The following is a 19,151-nucleotide window of genomic DNA, read 5'->3' on the forward strand; positions in this document are numbered from 1 at the left end:
GCTTGGCACAGAATAAGTATATGATTTGCTACTCATTTTCTATTGCTTTAACCAATCTGATCTCCCTCTGAAAATACTTTGGGTATCAGCAATATAAGATATGGCAGTTTTCCTGTGGAGAGAGTCCCCTTGTCTTGGTCAGAAGTGCTGAAAGTGAAGAATCATACCTTTAACAGTATCTTTAACAATACACAGACCCTATTTCCTGGGTAAATATTTACTTGCAGTAAACACATCACAGTTACTGCCTCCCCCATCACCACTTTACAGAGTTCTTTTGAAAAGGTAATCTGAGAAAGGCTGGACTTTTAAGATTTGTTAAAGCATTTCTACTTTAAAGATAGCACCTACTGAAATTTGAATTATATACATGTTGCATTTTAGGACAGTAATTAAGATTTTAAATGAAGCCTCTACTCCTCTCTAGTGGTGTGTTTTTTTTTGTTTTGTTTTTACTTCCATTGCCTTTTAAATATTTTCTATGGTAAACCTCCCGGAGAAAATCGTGATAGCCTGTTTATGTGTCTTTGCGTGTAAAAATAGAAATGTGCATACACATGTACAGGAGGACAAACATTAGCTCAATTGCTTAATAATACAAATGGGGCAGAGAGCAAGTTAATAGGATCAACCCACTGGGAACTAATCAACATTCAATAGAAGTTATGATCAGGGCACATAACTGGTCAGTTAGGTCAGAAATGGTACCAGCTGCAGGAGGGTAGACTAGGAATGAACCAACCCAAATCCTCCCCACTCCTGGAAAGACAACTGATGGTGGGTCAGAGCATCATCTTCTGTATGAGAGAAGACAACACATATTGTTATTTACAACATGGACTGCAGTGCACAGGACAGAAAAAAGCCCTGTGCATCTTCCTAACATTGATGATACACCAGAAAGACAGATGTTTGTGCCTTTATAACCTACAAGGCAACGCTGAGGATTGCACACACTGAGTCGGTAGCTCTCCGCCCTCCTCTTGGCCTAGACAGGAGTGAGCAAACCATGGCCTGCAGGCCAAACCCAGCCCACTGCCTGCTTTTGTACAGCCTGCCAGGTAAGAAAAGTTTTCACAGATGAACATTTGCAATCAATTTGATGATAGGGAACACTAACCTTGAACTCCAATTAAGCAAAATGTTATCCCAAAGAAAGAGAATTCCATTCTTCTCCTTAGTAGACTGGTATTACAAAAAAAAAAAAAAAAAAAAAAGTGCTCAATTATTATTGTATTTTTAATTTTGTCAATAAAAAATATGTGAAATTTTGTTTTCTCTCTTGTTATATGTAAGTACATAATTTCCTCATTTTTACCTCTTGGCTTCCAAAGCCTAAAATACTTGCTATCTGGCTCTTTACAGAAAAAGCTTGCTGTCCTCTGGTCTAGGTCATCAACTTCCAAATCATTTTGCCTCTTAAGGCCATTGGGAGTTTCTTAACCATCTCACCCACTAGCTGTTCCCCTTTTCACGTCTGCTGGGAGGGTCTTATTGTTTTTAAATCCCCATTTAAGAGGGGCTTCATCCTCTCTTATTGTTATTTAAATATTGTTTTAAGAGAATATATGTTACCATATTACAATCCTCTGTAATACCAACTGGAAGGATAATGAAAAATTATTGGTCCAAGACAAAAACCAAGTGAGAATGCCCTGGGTTGGGGAGTAGAGGGCAGAGAAGGCAACATCACATAAGGGAGAAACACAGTAGGACTGAGGATCTATTCTCCCAGCCCATCAGTGAATCAGTTGAGAGGAGGTTGCACACAGGAGGTGTGCAGTGTCCTTCCCACTTACACCTCTGCATCATTTCAAAGGACTCTCCTCGCCATTTGACTCTGGTTTCACATGTCTCGGAGATCTAAAGCCCTTGGACCTCCTTGTAAGGAATGACTGATGCTTGTGCATGATTCAAGGCTGTCTCCTTGGCTTTTCCATACACACACACACACCACGTCTCCTAATTCACCAAGGAATGATGGTGCCAGGCCTCAGGGGGCATCACCCAAAGAAATCACCAATTGGAAATACGTCACCTTTACGTTAGGAGATTACATGGGATTAGCAGAGCTTTGATGGTTCCAAAACAGTGCTGGCTCTTGCCCACTGCCCTTCATCTATAAGGCAGACCAGCGTGTGTCCACTCAGTCTGCATGTTAATTCAAGGACAAGGAAACCTTTTCAAAACAGGCATGAAGGAGAGAATGAAAAGCACCGCCACACACACCCATGCACATTTGGTGGGGGCCAGCCAGCTCCTGGTTGCTAAGCATTAGAAAAAGCAGGAATGTTTAGCTCTATTAGGCATCTCTAATCAGTTCTAACTTGCTGGAAGGGAAAAATATCTTGTTATTAAACAGAGTTAGGGAGCCATTGTCCATTATTGGTAAGAATAGAAAATGGGTGCAGCTCCTATGGAAAACGACATGGAAGTTCCTCAAAAAATTAAAAATAGAATTACCATATCATCCAGGAATTCCTCTTCTGGCTATATACCCAAAAGAATTGAAAGCAAGATCTTGAAGAGATATTTGTACACTCATGTTCACAGCAGCATCATTCACAATAGCCAAAAGGTGGAAGCAATCCAAGTGTCCATCAACAGATAAATGGACAAACAAAATGTGGTATATACATACAATAAAATATTACTCAGCCTTAAAAAGGAAGGAAATTCTCACACATGCTATAACATGGAGGAACCTAAGGACATTAAGCTAGGTGAAGGAAGCCAATCACAAGAAAACAAATACTGTAGGATTCCACTTATATGAGATATCTAGAGTCGTCAGATTCACAGAGACAGAAAACAGAGTGGTGGTTGCCAGAGGTTGGAGAGAGGGGAAAATGGGGAGTTTTTGTTTAATGGGCATAGTGTTTCAGTTTTGTAAGATGAAAAGAGTTCTAGAGATGAGTTGTACAGCAATGTGAATGTACTTGATGCTACCAAACTACACACTTAAAAATTATTACAATGGTAAATCTTATGTTGTATGTATTTTACAATTTTACATATATCTATATATACACACACACACACACACACCTCCATATTTTTTTTAAAAAAGAGTTAGGAATGAGTACACTGAAAAACAGGAAAGTACCGGGCAGTTCCTGAAAGTCTGCAGGGCAGTTGCTTTTTCTTGAGCCATGTCAATCTAACAGAAGGGAACCAAATCTCCATGTGAGATAGAAGTGGTTCCAGGGAGCTGATCTGACCAAGGCTGAGCATATCTGACACAATCTTAGAAAGACTGTTTTCTTCATAACAGGGTGTGTGAGAGTTAGATATGAGAATTCTTTCTACCAATTTCTACCTAGTTGGGAATCAGTTTTAGACTCGCTGCATAAATACTTGGAGATTAGCGCTTACTGAGGCTCCTCTAGAAAGGAGTAGCATAATTAGAAGATGCAGCCCCCTCAGGAGCTTATGAACCATTTAGGGATATAAGATTTACTTTTTTCATTTGTTCAAAGAATATCTGTTGAATGTCTACTATGTGCTAGGTTTAGTTCTATTTAGCTCTTGGGATCAGCAGTGACTATAACAAAGCCCCAGCCCTTGTGAAGTTATATTACAGTGGAGGAAGACAGACAGTGGAAAAACAAGTGAAAATATGATGTGTCAGATGGAGAGAAGTATTATGGAGAAAAATTAAGTGCAGGATGAGAAGAATAGGGCACAGAGTTCGGGGAAGGCTTTAATGACAAATGCCCAGAGGCTTGAAGGAACTGCAGGTCTGACCTGGACGTCTGGAGGAGAACGTTCCAGGAAGAACCAAGAGGCCAGTGCGGTTGCAGCACAAAGTGAGCAAGGCCGAGAGCAGAAGATGAGATCCAAGAGGTTTCTGGGGGGTCCAGCTCTTGTAAAGCCTTATAGGCTGTTGTAACGATTTGAGTTATTGCTCTATGGGGGATGGGGAGCCATTGGCAGGTGTTGAGCAAAGTAACGTAATGTGATTAGCCTTTCAAAAGGATCAGTCTGACTGTTGTCTTGAAAATAAAGATGGGGGCATTGAAGGCAAAAGCAGGGAGGCTAGTTAGGTGAGTATTGCAATAATCCAGAAGAGAGTTGATGGGGACCTTACCAGGCCTGATACTGATTGAATTATGGAGGTAAGGGGGAAAAATGCGGCAAGGATTACTCCAAGGCTTTGGCCCAAGCATCTGAAAGGATGACGCTGCTCTTTACTGAGATGAGGAAAGCTACTGGAGGATTAGGCTGGGGAGTGGGGAGACATATTGCTATGATGGGGAATCAGGAGTCCAGTTTTGAACAGCTGGGTTTACAATAGAGATATAAATAGTGGAAGATTTCGTGAAGTCCCACTCCGAGTACCCAGCATAGTGGACATTCAGGAAATATCTGTTGAAATGTTGATGATAAAGCAGCATATACATAAGTGAAAATTATTGATAGATTTATCTCTAGGTTATGGGAATTGGGCTATATAACCTATAAGGGCTGTTCCATAAGACCAGACGTTCAAGGATGCAATACAAATTGTTCACAAACACTCAAGGGAGATTAAAGGAAAGATCAGAGGGGAAGGGCTGGAATAACCCAGGAAGACTTCTTGGAGATGAATATGTGAAGGAGAGAGCTTGACATCCTTGGGAGCACTATGATGATAAATATGATAATCGTGGAAATGCATCCGTGAACTCTTCATCGTCACATGGCCTCCTGCATTTGGTGCTATGCCCACCAAGTTCAAATGCTTGCATTGTTCCAAGGCTGTACATCCATGGCATCTCAGTTGAAAGAGACCTAAAGAAGTTTTTGGTCTTCTCTTCCTGATAGAAGTCAGGCAAGGGGTCCCTTTTCTCCTTTCCCTCAGGAGATTTATCAGCCTCCCTCAGTCACACGTCTGTCCATTTCACAGTCAAGAGCCAGCACATTCGCTTTTATTTTAACTCAAATCCCACAAGCCATGTCTTCAGTCACTTTTCTTTACTCCTAGAGAAAATTGTTCTTCCACCTGTAAGCTAGTCTTTCGTATCCTCAAAAACCATTACAAGAACATATTAACACGCCAGTAACTCTCCAAACACTGAAATAGCCAGTCAAATATTTGTATTCCACCAGGCACTTGAGTTGAATAATGTATCTATGCCGACAAGAGGGCAAGTGTGTTCTGAGTGGTGAAGAGGCCAAATGTCTGTGAATTAGGGTATGAAACGCAGGGGCACATGGCCTACAGCTGTTGAACTTGAATTCCTCTTTGAATGCGGTTCCCAGGGCTGAGAGGCACTTCTCAGAGAGGCCTGTGTACATTCACTCTTCTAAAACCTTCCAGTGCCTGGTGGCTATATCCTCATTCTGACTTGGCCACCATTTTGGGTGCAGACAACAAACAAGAGCAGGTGTTCACATTTATCTTCCTCAAGTAGCCTCTTGAGGCTCATTGAGGAAGGGTCAAAGAAGGAAGAGGCTGAAATAAAGCCTTCCTTCCCCCAACTCTCGTGCCTGCCAGCAGACAGCTGTTTCAGCCTCTTCCTGCTGCCGCTAATGAAAACATAGCTGGGATTCAACGAAAGATATTTAACAGGGGATTGCTTAGAGAAGCCACTTTCTTTGGAGATCTGTTTAAACCAAAGCACTTGGATTTGTTACCATGGCTGGGAAATTTTCTCCTCCAGCAGCCTTCTCATGAATGACCTATTTTGAATGTGACAGCCGATTACACTTTGGTGGCGTGAATAATTTATTAGGTGCAAGAACACTGTCTACGTAGTGATATTACAGCAGCCTTGCTTGCCTGGCTAATTATGGAGGGTGACAGAGCTCTGGCCCGTGGTCACAGCTCCTATCCGAAGTTGCCAGGGACGTGGATTGTGTGCGAGCAGAGAAGGAAAGAGGGGAAATGGGGCCAGAGCCTGGATCCTGCTACCAAAGAAGGCTTTGTGGGTTGAGCAAGCTGTGCTGAGGGAGTCAGATTTCCACTTTCACTTCTGCAAAGTGAAACTGTGCAGGGCCCACAGGGATGGATCTTGTATCCAGCATCCCGATTTTGCATAAAATGTATGTTAGTAGGGGGAGGTGTGGACTGTGAAACGGTGATTTAGGAAGGAAAGGAACGCTAGACTCTGAAGCTAGCAAGGATATCGAATGGTTTCCAGGCCTTATCGAGGAGGCATGGGCCTTTTAAACATGCAGCTGGATTCACAGCCCAGGAGCAGGGCTAGGAGAGCTGCTGCAGAGAGGAAAAGAGTGCCCAGCCAGGAGGAACCTCGGTCACGGCTTCGCAATTATTTCCCCTGTGTTCTAAGCTGCCTTGATACTCTAGCTCTGCTTGAATTGTAGTGACAGCTTATTTAACCTCACAGAGATGTTTCAGATATTAATTGGACTCCAAAATAACATCCACGGGGGGCCAGCCCGGTGGCGTAGTGGTTAGGTTCGGTGTCTGCTTAGGGATTCGCAAGTTCTGATCCCGGTCGCTGACATAGGCACAGCTCATCAAGCCGTGCTGTGGTGACATCCCATATACAGAAAATAGAGGAAGATGGACACAGATGTTAGCTCAGGGCCAATCTTCCTCACCTAAATAAATAAATAAATAATGTCCGTGGAGATTGTGGAGATTAACAACCAGCGACAAAGATTTAAGTAATATGGCTTTTGGGCTCGTCATTCTTCCAAAAATCACCTCCTGAAGTGAACCATCTCAACTTTATGAATTAGGGAAGGATCAACTTTGGAAAAATTTTTGCATAGTTGGGGGCAGTGAAAAGGAAAGAAATTAAATAAGAAATCAAACAAACATAATATTATGTGCAACAAGAGCTCTGGCCTAATATTGAAAGAGAAATGAAAATAATTAAAGGAGTTACCTAAAGAAGAAATATTTTTAAAATATGAATGGATAAAAGCAGCTTTTAAAATTTTTTCAATAATCAAGTAGGTGATGATTCATGTGTACCAGTCAAGGTACTATTAGGAAACTGATGGCTCCCTTAAATTAGAATAATTCGAGGAAGGTTTATTTTCAAAGAGATGACTTACAAAGGTGTGGGTTGAGTGCCACTGCTGAGTCCAAAAGATGGGAGAGGAAAAGGTTGTAGGACCTGCAAGGAGAGAGCTGTGTAGAGAGGGCTGCCTGGAGGGGAGCAGTCATCTTTTATGAAGGGACACAGCCAGCCCGATGTGACCTCACAAGGAGAAGCCAGGGAATTAATAGACTTACCTCAAGCCCTTCCCTTTTTCCTTTCTCCTGTTGGGTCTCCCCATTGGTCAAACCCAACTGGACATCAGAGGGCAGGGCAGCCGTTGATGTCCAGCTCAGGGGAACCCCCAGAGTAGAGAGCAAGAGAGAGAGAGGTGGAGAATGGACAGGAAGGAGCAACGTGGGATAACCTACAAGCTAGGGACTGCACTGGGCCTGGGGGCATAATATAAATAAATCATTTTGGTGAACCTTACAGACAAAGCTCTTCTTTTATGTTTCCCCTGATAATGAGAGAAAGGGAAGGGATTTATTATGAAATGAAAATCAATTTAGAATCTTAAAAAAAGACTACACGTCAAGTACTTAGCATTGTGTTTACACATACATATCGATAGTTTCCAATCACTTCTACATTCATTTTGAATTATTTTATACTTATTTTAATATCTTTGTGCAATAATACTTATTGAATTAAATTTATACTGTTTACCTGTAAGATAATAACTATAGGAATTTGTAAAGTTAACGTTCTGCCAAAGTGTTTGTCAGTCTAGAGCAGAGGTTCTCAAAATGTGGTCTGAGGACCCCTGAGGTTTCCCAAGACTCTTTCAGAGGGTCCCCTAGGTCCTCAATAATTTTTAAAAATACAAAGGGGTTTAGTCTTGATTATGTTATATATATATATACGTATATATATATATATATATATATATACGTATATATATATATAAAACAACTCCTATAACATATATATAAACATGATTAGGGGCTGGCCCCGTGGCCTAGTGGTTAAGTTCGGCGTGCTCCGCTTTGGCGGTCCTGGTTCAGTTCCCAGGCACAGCCCCACACCACTCGTCAGCGGCCATGCTGTGGTGACCTACATGCAAAATAGAGGAAGATCGGCACAGATGTTAGCTCAGGGCGAATCTTCCTCAGCAAAAAAAATAATAAATAAATAAATAAATAAACCTTTAAACACATATATGTCATATAAAATATAAAATCGCTAGTCTGGATTATGTTATTGTGTAATGGGTCTTGAGACCAAAAAATTGGGAACTGCTGGTCTAAAGTATATTACAGAAAATGACCTCTACTTGCAATATAATAATAATAATGTATGAGAAAGCCAATCTCAAGTTTCTGGATAGAAGGGGATTGTTTGCTACATTTAGAGCATATTTTATTTCCCGTCAGCTTTGAACATTTTGCTGACTATCCTCTACCCATGCCGCCTTCCAGGTCACTTGGTGCAGAAGCTAGAAGCAGAGGTGGAGGTGGGATTTAGGATTGGGGTAATTTGGCCAAGTGCCTAAGCCTGATTTCAGCACCCCTGAGACATTCATTCCTGGGACATACTGAAATGCTAAGGCGGTTGGCCAAACAAATTTCCCATTGTGCAAGCAGATATGCGTGACAATGGTAAGGAAACAATAGCTTGAGATGTCTACTCCCTTGAGGACCTTATCACCAGTACCAGACACAGGCAAAGGAAGATGGGGTCTTGCTCTCAGCAGTTCAGAAAGCAGTAAGCAAGACCCAGCTATCACTTCTTAGGTTGAAACATACTTCTGTGTGGCACTGATGTCAATAAATGCAGGCTTGTTGTGCTCTTTTCCTCATTTAGTCAAAATTTATTGACTCTCCTCTACTCTCATTAATATAGAGGTTACAGTAGTGTAACTGGCACTAAGCATAGTTCCTGACATCAAGGAGCTTATAAACTAATGAGGAGAAGTGTACCAAATATCTATGACGGAAGGTATGTGTGGGTCTGTGTTCAGGGTACAGTACCTACAGGAGGAGGCAGGTAGAGCACGGAAGGCTAAGGAAGACTTCATGAAGGAGGTGGTATTTGAACAGGGCTTTATCGGCTAGGCAGGATTTTTAGAGACAAACGTCAGAGGTAAGAGAAAAAACGATGGGCAATTCTCTGCAGAAAATTTCCAAGCAGTGGAAATGGCCTGAGCAAAAAGGTGGAAGCAAGAATTGTCAAATGTCAGAGCCAAAAGGAAGTATGGTGATCAAATCGTCCAAACTCTTCATTTGATGGGTGAGGCCACTGAGATCACAAAGGTCAAGATTGGCCCTCAGTTTTCTATTGGCAGAACCAAAATAGAACCCAAGTGTCTCAACTCGAAGTCCAAGACTCTTTCCAGGGCTGTTTCCTGGACACTGAGCATAGTAGGAAGAGCCAGAGCTTAGGGCTGGCATTGCAGAGTGTTAGGGGTGCAGCTGAAAAGGCTTCTGGAACCAGGTTGTAGTGCCAAGGCGGCTGGGCGCCCTGTTTGGATCTTTTCCAGACCAATGTTTCCCAAAGTGTGTTCTGAGATGACTGCAGCAGAACCGTCAGTGTGCTTGTTAAAACAACTGAATTAGAATGGGAGAGGAGGGTGAGTTGAAAATCTACATTTTAAACTCCTTCCCAGAGTGATTCTTATGTACTTCATATATTAGATAATTAAAAATAAAGAGAAATAGAGAAAGATTGGTGAGAGCAGCAAATGAAGCATTCAGTAGATGTAAGCAAGGTGGAGGATAGAGTTACAGTATGAGAAAGGAGTTCAAGAATCTTAGAACTGGCAGCATTCCAAGCCATGATGTGGCCATGCATTTGGGTGGCCAAATGCCTATAGTGGTAGGTCATAAGAGTAGAGAAGGAATTTCAAAATCAGGGTGTTAGACCTGCTGTCCACATGAATATTAAATATATAGTTATGAAGAGAGATTAGATCTCAGTTATATCTGGCTATCTCTCTCCAGGACTAGTCAACTAGACCAAGAATAAAAGCCAGAATGCACCAGCGTCATAGGCAGAAGGAATATGTAGAAGTATAAATGGATAGGGGTCACTAGATATAACCAAATGTCTGGGACCTTCCAGTTAGAGCATCATCTTCACTTGGCAGTGGGTCTTTAGGCATTGTTCTGAATTCTGTATTAAATATCTGAAGCTCTAAATCAGGAAAGTAAATTGGTTGCATTTTGGATGCTCTTCTGCTTCCTTCTGATAAATTGTGTATTCACTAGCATTGATTGGTAGCAGAAAGAACAATCAAGCTGGCATGGCCAATTCTGTTCCCTGACCAAAAAGAGGCTTTAAAAATGCCTATGAATGATGCAGTCTGTACGAAAGTCAAAATATAATGATGTACACCTGAAATTTATATAATGTTATAAACCAAATTGACCTCAATAAAAAAAAATGCCCATGAGAGAAGAGCAGGATAAAATTAATTGAAAGAGAGCATTACAGTGCTGCTGGAGTTCAAACACCCTGTTTTATGATACCAAAAATAATCACAGTTCCCACAGCACCTCTAGTGCTTCCTCTTTCGTAACACCCACCTCAGTTATTCACAGCCGTCCTCACCACCAGGCTCCACGAGATGGGTTCCATGACTTTTGTGTTTACCTCTGTGTCTCCTGCCCTTAGCAGAGTGCTGGCACCTGAGTTGAAATAATATCTTGTTGAAATAATAGCTATCATTTGTACCTGGTGTTTTCATTTAAGACTGACACCGGACAGGAGTCCAGGGACAGCTTAGCTTCAGATCTCTCATTAGGCTGCAATCAAGTGTCAGCCAGGACTGGGGTCTCATCTGAAGGCTCAACTGAGGAAAGATCCACTTCCAAGCTCACATGGTTGTTGGCAGGATTCAGTCCTTTGTGAACTATTGGACAGAAGGCCTCAGTTCCTTGTCACGTGGGCTTCTCCAACATGGCAGCTTGCTCCATCAAAGCCAGCAAGGGAGAGAGTCAGCTAGTGAGATGGAAGTCAAAATCTTTTATAATCTAATCACAGAAGTGACATCTGAGCACATTTACCATATTCTGTTGGTTAGAAGTGAGTCACTAGGTGCACACACACTAATGGGGAAGGGATTACACATGAGTGTGAATTCTAGGAGGCAGGAATCATTGAGGACCATCTTAAAGTTGGCCTGCCACAGTGGAGAATGGATTTTAGGGAAGGACAAAGTGGAGGCAAGGAGATAAGGGATATATACAAGAGATGAAGGATGTTAGAGAAGGATGATGGTAGTAGAGCTGGAGAGAGATAACCAAGAATGAGAAGTGTCTTGGAGACACAGTCAACAGGTCTTCTTGATGAATTGAGTGTGGGAGGTAAAGGAAAAGGAGGAATCAGTGATGACTTCCAGATTTCTGGCCCTCTAGCAACTGGTTGGATATTGGTGCCGTTTATTTTACTGAGATGGTTAAGCATAGGGGAGGACCAGGTTTCGCATATAGGAAAGAGAATCAAGAATTGGCCTGCAAGTAATGAATGGGAATTTAGATAGATGCTTGGATAGCTGACCTTAGAGGAGAGTTCTGAGTTGGAAATGTAAATCTGGGAATCTTTAGCATATGACCATGACTTGAAGCCCTGAATGAGTAGAAGAGACCACACTATGCAAGGCCTTGAATGTAGTGTAAGGTGTTTATTTGCACACCAACCCTAGAACCCCATGTAGTCCCCTGCAAAGTGCCCCAACCTATCTTTAGAACTCTCTTTCCACTTGCCCCAATTCTAACTATCTGCTAAGGGCAGTATCCAGGTTCCATCCTCTCTCTCCTGCTGATTTTGCTTACTTTTGGGGGAGAGGGGCAGTGTAACATTTGGCTTAATCCTACTTTGCCTTGTGATCTATTTTACCATTGTCTTAAACAATATTATTCAACTCCCACACTGTTAATCTTTTGAACTCCATTTAGGTTGTAAAGTCTTTGAGTGGGGGAGGAGTGTTCTTTCTTTTATACCTTGTCCCTTCCTCAGTTCTCCACAAACACTTATTGTATGAATGAATGTTTCAATAGCAGTTTCATTTATGACCATTTCAGTGGCTGCCAAGAGGCAAAGGGATGCTGTGGGAGACTTGCAGCAGTTCATATCTTTGTGACTATCAGATTTATTTACCCTGGAAAGAACTGGGGTGTCATTGGAGAGGTGAAAGGAAATGAGAAAGGGGGTAGAAGGAAACACTCGAGAAACCTGGGCTCAACAGAGATACAACTGGGATGAACCTAGGTCCAGCCTGAAGAGAAGAGCGAGGATCTATGACAGACAGGCTAACAGAGCCACCATGGCCCATGTTTTGCATGTGCCAAAAACCAGTTTCTGCACCTGTATCTAAAGTTGATTAAATTGTGTCACCTTGGACAAATCATGTTAACTCTCTTGCATGTTGGTTTTCTCATCCATGAAATGGAAGTAATGGTATCTACTACAGGATTATAGTCAGGAATAGATGATACAATGCTTGCAAAGTGTCTGTTCCAGAGCCTAGGAGGCAAGAAGATAATCAATAAACTGTAGCATTCAGCATTGTAAGGACTGGCTCAAGAAGTCAACCAAACTCACTAGCGACTCAAGCATTGACCAGAATAACCAATATTGAAAACACGTGAAGAATGACTTGCCAGGCAGATTGGAATGTTTCATATCATGTGGTCAACACATTTTCTCCCCTGAAGGAATGTCTCTACAGGGGAAGACTAAGTGCTGTCAGAAACTATTTTCTAAGTTGGATGAAGGGCAGAGGAAAGTGGGTATCTGGAAAAATCCAGCTGTAATGAAGGACTCAGACTCTCAAGGCACTCACTGCTCAGGCTGCCCTTCGTGGTCTAAGATAGAGACACAGTGACCAGTGCTTGCTCTGGAGTGTCCTTTCTGGCACCAAGAACACTTTGTTCCTATTGTTGTATCTTTAGGTGAGTTATCACTTATGACGTAGTTGCTTAAGCTATGGTTTGGGCTGCTCATATTCCAGGCCTGAGGATGCAGTCTCCTTATCACAACTGGATGTGGGTGTTTTCCATGTTGACATGGTCTCCTAAGATGTTCCCTTGTGGTCAATGTCTAAGCTCACTCACAAAGTGACTGAATCCCAAGTTGGGGAGGGGATGCATCTTGCAGTCCCGTTCTATTTAAAATATTCTAAATACACAATTTATTCAGTATGGTGGCTTTACAGATAAAGAAACAGGCATAGCAGGAATTCCCTATTTAAGGAGGGAGGCAGAGACCTTGTCTCTGGGTCCTTGTAGACTCCCAGTCTCATACAGTTTCCACTGCAAAAAACTCTTTTTTATGGAATGTTTTTGTCTGTCAGACAGACCCACACTTTTCTAAAGGAAAGCTGTATGTATAGTTCAAATCCACCAAAATAAAATTAAAAGACAACTCTTTCTCCCCAACATTTATATGATCTCCCTGCACAAATAAGCCCTAGTGGAGAGCCCATACAAAGCAGACCTCCCCAGGGGGGCTTTCTAACACAACTCATGTCTTGAGCAACCAACCTTACCCCACCCCATACCCCACCCCCACCCCTGCGCCCCCTCCACCCCCCACCCCGGCATTGTTTTCAATGCACAGCCTCTATTTGAAATCCCGAAAAGTTATTTGAAAGGGCCTTTCCATGCCTCGACTGGTTCCCCTGCCCTCTCCCTCCAATGCACTCTATCCCCTCGGCTCGCTCCGCAGCGCGAATTCCACGAATAACTCCAAAGCTGCAGCACCAGCTAGTGCAGAGGAGCTCGGCGTGCCCGCGATCAGCTGGAGGCAGACAGCGAAGCGCAGCCTCCTGGAGTTGGGCTGAAGTAACTGTCAAGCAGCTGTCTCCCCAGCCCTCCCCTCCCTGCGCAAGTGACGCCGCCAGCCCCCGCGGCCGCGCCTCCCCCTCGGCCCGCCCCCCGCCCCTCCGCGCGCTCCGCCGCCCGCGCGCCCGCCGGCCCGGCAACTTCACCCGCGCCTCCGCCGCTGCGAGCGCACGCGGGAGGGCAGCCGGCGCTGGGCACCGGGCGCGGGGACCCCACTGCTTCCCGCGGCCCTTTGTCCCTTCACCCCAGCGAGCGAGCTCAGGCTGTCTGCAAAGCCGGAGGTGCGGGAGCTGGGCCATTGCATTGGTACGGAGGCTATTATATGCCAGAGAGCCTCAAGTGTCCCCTTGTCATGACAAGGAGCCTGCGTCTATAGTATAGGTACGTGCACCTTTTTATTTGTTCCTTTTTGCCTCTGATTTTGCTTAACAACCCGGGTGAGGTCTGTGTGGTGAGGGGCGTCCTCAGCTTGAAAGAGCGTTGCGTGTTAAGGAGCGGCTGAGAATGGAGTGTCCTCGGCTTTCTCTGCCTCGGAGGGTTCGGGTCTCTGATGCCCACAGCATAGAGATGCGAAGTTGCTCAGCGAAACGGGCACACGCACTTTTGCAGGCAGAATCGAGGGATGCCCAGGAGAGTGGAGGGACTGGCCGAGAAATGGTAAGGAGCCCGCGGCAGTGCCCCCGGGGGTTGGGACATTTCTGGGTTGGGGACGCGCAGGGCCCGAGGATCGGTGCCCTGGGGGGTGGGGGATGCGAGCCCCCTCGGATGGGGGTCCTGGGTGGCCAGCTGCCGCCGAACGACTTCCAGCACTCTTAGCGCCTATGGGCAGTCCAGCTCAGGGCTGTGATCGTGGTCTCCAGGGTCTTAACTTGCCCCCAGGCTACCCAGATTGAGCTTGACTATGAACTAGCCCCTTCCCCGCCTGTCTGAATTCCAAATGGGCGGTGTAGGGTGGGGGGAGATGAGAATTGGGAAGAGGGGCAAGAAGGAGAAATGTGTTGCATTGATGCCTACCTGTGTCTGGAAAGAGGGGGGAGGGGCGATGCACCTGAGGACAGGAGCACCCCTGCAAGTTTGTGTGGCTTTGTTGGGGAGCGGGGTGGGAGGGATGTCTGGAAAAAGGAAGCATCTTCAACTCTGTTACCGCGAGATTATAACCTCCTATCCCCCTCCTCCAGGGTAGTGGGGAGCAGATAGAGAACCTCATTTTAGAGGGGAGTAGGTGCTGTTTGAAATTAGACAAGCAGAAGCCATCCAGGTGATAAGGTGGCAGAAGTGCTGGGCAAGTCCCTGGTGCGAAGTGACTGCTCCCTCAGGAGCAAGAGAGCAAGAGGAAAAGAGAACCAGGCTGAAGATGTTGGGGGGCGGGGGTGGTGCAGAGCCGAGATTGGCAGCGTTAAAGGTTTTTAGCCTGGAGATACCCACATGTTGCTTGAGTGACTGAGAGGAAATGTTTAAGCATTTGGTCAGGGGGAAACAATCATAGTGGTCTTAGAAAATATTGGGGCTGTCTTTCCTCCCTGCTCCCCACTTCCTCCATGCTCATATCCATGCAACTTGGTTGAAGTTCTAGGACTGTAACTAATCATTGCCCCCATTCCCAAAGAAATTGTACTTGGCCCTCTCTGTGGGACTGGGGCTGGGCATCTTGTGTGACAGTCACCCCTTTGTTATCTGACACACAATCATTTCTTCCTTTTTGTTTTCTGTCTGATTTATCTGACTCTGAGAATGTTCCTCTCCTCCTTCCCACCCCCACCCCAGTATTTCTACTCTCTTATTTCTACTCTTCCTCTTGCTCTTCTAGCCTTTTTGGACCAGCCTCTGAATTTGCCCACTAACACCCAGCGTCTACCCGCCTTGTGTCTCCATCAAACTGTGTTTTAGCTGCTGTCACAAGCAGGGGATGTCAGCTGTGAGCTCTCTAAGAACCAGCATCATCAGGCTATTCTCCAGTGGTTAATTAGGAAGCAGCCAGTAGCTATCTTCCTTCTGTAGGAACAAATTACAGGAGTGTGTCTACTCATGGTAACAGCAGCTAGAGGAAAGGGCCTCCCCCCTCTTCACTACTTCCTCCCAGCCCCAGCGCTCAGGGTCAGCCTCCTGTGCCCAGCTCCCCCTTCAGCTGAGATATTGCCAAATCATGGCTTTTCCCAGGAAGATAGTGCATTTGTCCAAAAATCTGCTGCCTGCAAACATCTGAAAATCTGAACATTGGAGACTCTGTTTAGTAAAAACATTCTGCATATGTTGCTTTTCCAGAAGACCCCCAATTGGTGTTGCTTCTCTCTTCCTCTGACACTCCAATGTGAGATTTTGCTTTGAATATTTTATCTTCAGTATAAATGTAAAGAAATACCAAGCTAGAGTGAGGAAAAACTGGAAGCATGCATTAGGGACTTGCATAGAATTCTGAGTACCCAAACACGAATTCCAGAAATGGCCCTCCTTCCTTTTGTTGACTGCAAAGTAAAATTATTTCCAGCAGAAAAGGGACCCATCCCCTTTCGAGGGTGATCTGGAGAAACCAAGGGAGCTGGAAAGGAGATATTTATATCTGTATATGTTGGTAGCTAAACTCACATAGAAATTTCACTCTTTAGTGTTGAAATCCATTGACTTGGGGCCCTGCTGATGACTGCCAAGTGTCCCACTCTAAATCTGAGGTCACTAAATGGAAACATCCCTGCTATGGGAAAACCGCACAGCCTAGCTGTGATACCAACCACATGCCCACTTCTAAATGTAACCAAGTCACTTCTGTGTTATATGTTGGTGTAATTCCTCGGATTATTGGCTCACCCCTGGTGTCAAGAGACTAATACACGGAAAAAGGCAGTTGTGGAGAGTGAGCTGTGCAGCTTGTACATTTCATATTAAACACGCAGATCACACAAACAATAGTCCCTTGGGCTGATGAGTTTGCAAACCAGTGTTTTATTTTACTGTTCTCTGCATTCAGTGGGTTGGGGAAAAAAATAAAAAGCTGTCCTGTTTTCATTCTGCAAAAGAAGTCAGAAGTCTAAAACCAGTTTCTCGCTTTCCTTGGGAGGAAGTGGTGGTAGAAGCGAAAGTCCATTTTATTTACACAGTGGGTGCTCCTCCCGGCAGTGGCAGATTTGACTTTCCACTTGGGCTTCCTCTGCACTGGTGGCCTGAGCAGGGCCTCGTGCTGGTGAACAGCTCCTTTACCAAGGTTATTTTCATCTGCCAAGCTGAACTCCAGGAGCTGGAGGAGATAGACAGCTTGTGTTTGTGGCCATTCAACCAGAAAAGAATACCAGCTGAAAACAGACAATGAAGGAAGGGAATTGGGGGTGGGGGTGGGGAGAGGAGGTACAGATAGGCCAACAGCACATAACTGGTTCCCCAAAGACAAACCTAGATGTGGGATGGTGTCATAAATCCGGTGTCACATAAACACCCTACAATGTGATTATTAGAAAGATCTGTCCAGAAAAGAAAAATGATTATGAGTATGTGCCTTTTCGTCTGGAAAGAACCCTCCTTTGGCTTCATTTCTCTATACTTTCGAAATCATATCCTTATAGGCCTTTTCTTGAGACAACATTTTCTCCCTGAAAATCAAAACCTCACCATTGTGCACATGGAAGTCTTCAAGTCGATTCAACTGAACAGAATCACTCAACATATATAATTCAAGAATGAATTAATATGGAAACACCCACACATCCTCCTCCCCCTTCCCATCTCCTCTCCGAGGCCACCAAGCTCCTCTCTGGATTAATGGCCAAGGTTTGGTCACGGTACACTCATCGCACTTTGGATGTGTTGGAAACATTCCCTAAAAATAATAGATGTTTTTCTCAGACTATGGCAGACTATCTAGAAAAGATCATTTTACATGTGGCCCGATCCTGGGTTGCCCTCCCTTAGAGGAAACCCTGGACACCATCAAGAAAAGAAGGCACTCCAATTTATTGTATTGGGCATTGTTTACGTGACACTGATGAGTACTGTGTGGAGATGAATGTTTTCACACGTTCATTACACTAATTAGAAAGGAAATTAGATTTTTTCCAACAGTGAAAGCAAATGAGGTGCAATATTATGTTGTGTTCCATAAGATCAAAATGAGCTGTCTGACCAGGGAGGGAGGAGTCTTAGACAAAGGGAATATTTTTCACACTGCTTAGCATTCTAAAATATAATAAAATGATTAACAATCATTTTTGTTTCTGAAGTGAACTGGAAGTCCAAGTCCGCAGTGTTATTTAATTTAGAGGAGTACTAATTTTTTCCCACTTAAACACGTGTTGACTGAGCAACTAGTTAGATTTTTCATTCAATATAAAAGTGACAGATATTGATTATACCTTCTAGGAAGTGCACAGTCTGGTAGAGAAGTAGAAAGAACTCAGTCGTGGTGGACAATGTGCTGTCCACACGTGTCTTGGTTTGCCCTGTCTATATCTGTTGTTGCAGCATAATTATTAATAGCACCCCCTTTATCCCGGAAGTGTTCCGGTTTGGATGATAAGTTGCATGGTCACCCTAGAAACAAGGGCTATGGGAGGTCAGAGGAAGGAGAAGAAGGCTGTGATGGGAGTAGTCAGTGAAGGTTTCATTTGAGTGCCTATTGTAAGATTACAGAAAAATGGAAGGGAAAAGGGAGGACTTACCAGACAAGAAGACTAGAAAGATTGTGAGCTGCCTGAGGGCACAGAGTTGGTTTTGTTCATTCCTATATCCTCAGGACTTGCATGCTGCCTAGCAAACAGTAGGCATCAAATGTTAACTAATTGCCTGTGACCTAGATTTAAGATCAAGAGTGAAGGTAGGAAAGTTCAGGACAGTGAGGAGGCGTGCCTGGCAAGAAAGGTCAGATGGGAACGATGATGAAATAGGCTATTAATAATGGTGATGGTGCTGAGACAAGGCTGGCAATGACCATACCAAAAGCAACCTTCGTACAGGAAAACTATGTCTTGTAACTCTTTCTTCTCTATGTCACTTATCTTTCGGGTTTAATGCTATTGGCCTGCACCTCTAGCCCCAGAGGTGATCTCTTCCTTCTCAAGCAAATTGTTCAGGAAGGAACTGAAGGAACAATGACTCCATTCTCTTCAAGCTTGTCTCCTTCTGTCCTTGTCCTCTCGGAGGACTTTTGAAGGAAGGAATGGGCAGGAGGAGGGGAGGGTACCTTACAAATACAAAAGCAATGCCGATGAACACAAAGAGCACGTGGTTTTTTCCTTCTCCTAATAGGGGGAATAAATTCAAAGTGACAGTTTCCTGGAGCTAGTGCAACTCCCAAGAAGTTATTCCCAGTATAGCACTTGACTTCCGCACTTTTTACTACATATGACGGCCTGGAGTGACCTGGCCTTGGCCTTCACTGAGACAGTCT

General features: G+C 44.1%; 1 protein-coding gene across 8 annotated transcripts in view; it reads left to right on the top strand.

The window, feature by feature from the left end:
• Window positions 1-19,151, top strand: part of RIPOR2 (RHO family interacting cell polarization regulator 2) — a 217,861-nt gene that overhangs the window by 121,168 nt on the left and 77,542 nt on the right. The window contains exon 1 of one of the 8 annotated variants that reach the window (XM_058555136.1): window positions 13,996-14,161. The exons of the other annotated variants lie outside the window; for them this stretch is intronic. The gene's annotated coding sequence lies outside the window, so the exon portion shown is untranslated. Of the gene's footprint in view, window positions 1-13,995; window positions 14,162-19,151 lie in introns of those variants that run through there. 8 annotated transcript variants of the gene reach the window in all.

The sequence above is a fragment of the Diceros bicornis genome, chromosome 14, assembly GCF_020826845.1.
Source record: "Diceros bicornis minor isolate mBicDic1 chromosome 14, mDicBic1.mat.cur, whole genome shotgun sequence".
Classification (NCBI taxonomy): Eukaryota; Metazoa; Chordata; class Mammalia; order Perissodactyla; family Rhinocerotidae; genus Diceros; species Diceros bicornis.